Raw genomic sequence first — 5023 nt, 5'->3', positions numbered from 1 at the left:
TTCCTGCATCACTTTATTTTGAGCCTATGTGTGTCTTTGCACATGAGATGGGTCTCCTGAATACAGCACACCCATGGGTCTTGACTCTTTATCCAATTTGCCAGTCTGTGTCTTTTAATTGGGGCTTTTAGCCCATTTACATTTAAGGTTAATATTGTTATGTGTGAATTTGATCTTGTCATTGTGATGCTAGCTAGTTATTTTTCCCATTAGGTGATGCAGTTTCTTCATAGTATTGATAGTCTTTACAATTTGGTATGTTTCTACAGTGGCTAGTACCAGTTTTTCCTTTCCATATTCAGTGCTTCCTTCAGGAGCTCTTGTAAGGCAAGCCTTTCAGTGATGAAATCTCTCAGGATTTGCTTGTCTGTAAAGGATTTTATTTCTCCTTCGCTTATGAAGCTTAGTTTGGCTGGATATGAAATTCTGGGTTGAAAATTCTTTTCTTAAAGAATGTTGAATATTGACCCCCACTCTATTTTGTCTTGTAGGGTTTCTGCAGAGAGATCTGCTGTTAGTCTGATGGGCTTCCCTTTGTGGGTAACCTGACCTTTCTCTCTGGCTCCTCTTAACAATTTTTCCTTAATTTCAACCTTGGTGAATCTGACAATTATGTGTCTTGGGATTGCTCTTCTTGAACAGTACCTTTGTCATGTTCTCTGTATTTCCTGAATTTGAATGTTGGCCTGTCTTGCCAGGTTGGGGAAGTTCTCCTGGATAATATCCTGAAGAGTGTTTTCCAACTTGGTTCCATTCTCCCCATCACTTTCAGGTACACTAATCAAATGTAGGTTTGGTGTTTTTACATAGTCCCACATTTCTCGGAGGCTTTGTTCACTCCTTTTCTTTTTTTTCTCTAATCTCATCTTCATGCTTTATTTCATTAAGTTGATCTTCAATCTCTGATCTCCTTTCTTCCACTTGATCAATTTGGCTATTGATACTTGTGTATCCTTCACGAAGTTCTCGTGCTGTATTTTTCAGCTCCATCAGGTCATTCGTGCTCTTCTCTAAAGTGGTTATTCTAGTTAGCAATTCCTCTAACTTTTTTTTCAAGGTTCTTAGCTTCCTTGCATTGGGTTAGAACATGCTCCTTTAGCTCAGAGGAGTTTGTTATTACTCACCTTCTGAAGCATACTTCTGTCAATTCATCAAACTCATTCTCCATCCAGTTTTGTTCCCTTGCTGGTAAGGAGGTGTGATCCTTTGGAGGAGAAGAGACATTCTAGTTTTTGGAATTTTCATTATTTTTGTGCTGGTTTTTCCTCATCTTCTTGGATTTATCTACCTTTGTTCTTTCATGCTGGTGATCTTCAGATGGGGTTGTTATGTGGACGTCCTTTTTGTGGATGTTGATGCTATTCCTTTCTGTTTGTTAGTTTTCCTTGTAACAGTCAGGGCCCTCTGCTGCAGGTCTGCTGGAGTTTGCTGGAGGTCCACTCCAGACACTGTTTGCCTGGGTATCACCAGCAGAGGCTGCAGAACAGCAAAGACTGCTGCCTGTTCTCTCCTCTGCAAGCTTTGTCCCAGAGGGGCACCTGCCAGATGCCAGCTGGAGCTTTCCTGTATGAGGTGTCTGTCAACCCCTGATGGGAGGTATTGCCCTGTCAGGAGGCACGGGGGTCAGGGACCCACTTGAGGAGGCAGTCTGTCCTTTAGCAGTGCTTGAGCACTGTGCTAGGAAATTCACTGCTGTCATCAGAGCTAGAAGGCAGGAATGTTTAAGTCTGCTGAAGCTGCACCCACAGCCCTTCCTTCCCCCAGGTGCTCTGTCCCAGGGAGATGGGAGTTTTATCTATAAGCCCCTGACTAGGGCTGCTGCCTTCTTTCAGAGATGCCCTGCCCAGAGAGGAGGAATCTATAGAGGCAATCTTGCTACAGTGGCTTTGCAGACCTTCAGTGGGCTCTGCCCATTTCTAACTTCCTGGTGGCTTTGTTTATACTGAGAGGTGAAAACCACCTACTCAAGTCTTAGTAATGGTGGATGCTCTTCCCCCCATCAAGCTCAAGCATCCCAGGTCGACTTCAGACTGCTGTGCTGGCACTGAGAATTTCAAGCCAGTGGATCTTAGCTTGCTGGGCTCCGTTGGGGTGGTATCCACTGAGCTAGACCACTTGGCTCCCTGGCTTCAGCCCTCTTTTCAGGGGAGTGAACAGTTCTGTCTCACTGGCATTCTGGTGTCACTGGGGTATTAAAAAAAGCAACTCCTGTGGCTAGCTCAGTGCCTGCCCAAATGGCCACCCAGTTTTGTGCTTTAAACCCAGGGCCCTGGTGGTGTAGGCACCCGAGGGAGTCTCCTGGTCTGTGGGTTTCAAAGACCATGGGAAAAGTGTAGTATCTGGGCTGGAATGCACTGTTGCTCACAGCACAGTCCCTCACGGCTTCCCTTGGCTAGGGGAGGGAGTTCCCTGACCCTTTGTGCTTCCCAGGTGAGGTGATGCCCCACCCTGCTTTGGCTCGCCCTCCATGGACTGCCCCCACTGTCTAACCAATCCCAATGAGATAAGCCAGGTACCTCAGTTGGAAATGCAGAAATCACCTGCCTTCTGCATTGATCTTGCTGGTAGCTGCAGACTGGAGCTGTTCTTATTCGGCCATCTTTGTGCCACAGTTTCTTTATCCAATCCACCACTGATGGGCACCTAGGTTGATTGTGACTAGTGTTGCAATGAACATTTGAGTGCCAGTGTCTTTTTGGTAGATTTCTTTTCCTTTGGGTGTATATCCAGTAACGGCATTGTAAGATCAAATGGTAGTTCTGTTTTAAGTTCTTTGAGAAATCTCCAAACTGCTCTTCACAGTGGCTGGACTAATTTACATTCCCGCCAACAGGAACTGGACTTTTAAAATCTGAAAATGTGACACTTCTCGTGGCCAAAAGTGAGCCAAAGATCATGGAATCTGACAAGGATGTCATCAATGAGCAGGGAGAGAGGGACTAGAAAGAGCTTGCTTAAAGGCACTCACGGATCAGCAAAAATATATATATATATATGCTGTTTCCTGATTTACCCCACTCTGTCTAACCCATTAAATAAGTCAGTTACACGGAATATATTTCACATTAGTTTTTTGTTTTGTTTTACTTTGTAAGACTGCTTACAATATAGAACCCACCTATTTATCATAGTAACACTATGAACTAAGATGTGGTGATTTACAATAAAACTTGCAGCTCACAAACATGACACATGATACCCTTGCTCACATTCATAGCCCCAGCAACTATTCATCCATGTTAAAAGTTTGCTTTCATTCTGTTCCTTAATTTCTATACCTTTCATTTTCCTGATAGAGGCATCCAGAATTTGTAACCACAATTGACACTGATTTATTTATGGCTTGCTTTGAGCTGGATGATTTGGGCCTGAAGATCTCTAGGGCAACAGAAATGCATGATTGCAAACTTCAGTGCTAGCCAAAGCTTTAAGAGTCTCATAATTTTTTATCAACATATATCATTGTCAAATATATATAAACAGTATTTAAAACTCATGAATAGATCATCTGAGTTTACATTAACCTCCCCTTCTAGCATAGAGTTATACCTCAGCTCTCTTAAAATTTTTCTTCAAGTTTACTTTTTATGTTCAATACATGATATTATTTCACCATTCACCCAAGTAGATGCCATTTGCTCAAGGTGACATATTTGTCCCCTTTGGTGCCACACTCATATCATCTAAAAGCATCGCTGCTCCCCCAGAGAGATGCTTTCATTCGCCAAGTAATTCTTTGCACGGTTATTAAAAACAATTCTGGACATTGGGAATACATAGCAGACAAGACAGTCTTTACCTTTAAGGAACATTCATTATAGTGGGGATAGTCAGTATAAAGCTTGACAAATAAATTGGGACATTTATTAATAAAGGTTCTCCAGAGAAAAGAGAACCAATTGTGTGGGGAAGGGCAGTGGGGGAGTTAAAGATATTTATTATAAGAAATTGGTTCAAGCAATTATGGAGGCTGACAAAGTCCAAAATCTGCAGAATTGACATCCCAGTTTGAGTCCAAAGGCCAGCAGGCTGTTGCAGAACCAGTCAGAAGGCTACCAGGCAGAAGAATTATCTCTTGCCCAGGGAGGTCAGCTTGTTGTTGTATTCAGGCCTTCTACTGATTGAATAAGGCCCACTCACATTATGGAGTGCCATGTGCTTTACTCAGTCTACCAATTTAAGTGTTCATCTCGGCCAGGCACTGTGGCTCACACCTGTAATCCCAGCACTTTGGGAGGCCAAGGCAGGTGGATCACTTGAGGCCAAGAGGTTGAGACCAGCCTGGCCATCATGGTGAAACTCTGTCTCTACTAAAAATACAAAAAAATTAGCTGGGCAAGGTGGCACACATCTGTAGTCACAGCTACTCAGGAGGCTGAAGCAGGAGAATTGCTTGAACCCAGGAGGTGGGGGTTGCAGTGAGCCGAGATCATGTCAGCCTGGGTGACAGAGCAAGAGCCTGTCTTGAAAATAATAATAATAAAAACAAATAAATGTTAATTTCATCTAAAAATACCCTCACAGCAGCACCCAAAATAGTGTTTGACCAAATATCTGGGTACCCCATGGCCCAATCAAGTTAAAACACAAGATTAACCATAATAGGAGATCAAAAACAAGCAAGTTGAAAATAAAGAAGATGTTTTATGACTGTTAGGCTCAGAGGAAATAAACTCAGCAATTTTAATCTTATGGTGGTATGAGAGAAAATGGATGGGGAAGGGAAGTGACCAATTTTAGGCATGTATTTAAGTTACAGTAGTGTCCCAAACTTTAAATACTTCAGTATTCAAATGCCATCTTGTGGCTGATTACTTACATCAGGTCTTATTTATTTGGTGCCATGCACATAACATCTGTTAAAATGTTTTTTTGGAGTCAGTGGAGTTGCCTTCTTAAGGCCCCAGGGTTTTATGTCCTTATTTCACTCATATTAGTCGTAGCAATTCTGTGCCTGATGGATTCAGGATGCTAGCAGCCATGCCAGCCTCACTCAAGGTTCAGATGCCTTCTTTGATTGTAA

Source organism: Mandrillus leucophaeus, unplaced genomic scaffold (assembly GCF_000951045.1).
Source record: "Mandrillus leucophaeus isolate KB7577 unplaced genomic scaffold, Mleu.le_1.0 Scaffold1291, whole genome shotgun sequence".
Taxonomy (NCBI): domain Eukaryota; kingdom Metazoa; phylum Chordata; class Mammalia; order Primates; family Cercopithecidae; genus Mandrillus; species Mandrillus leucophaeus.
Note: the sequence above shows the minus strand (reverse complement) of the source record.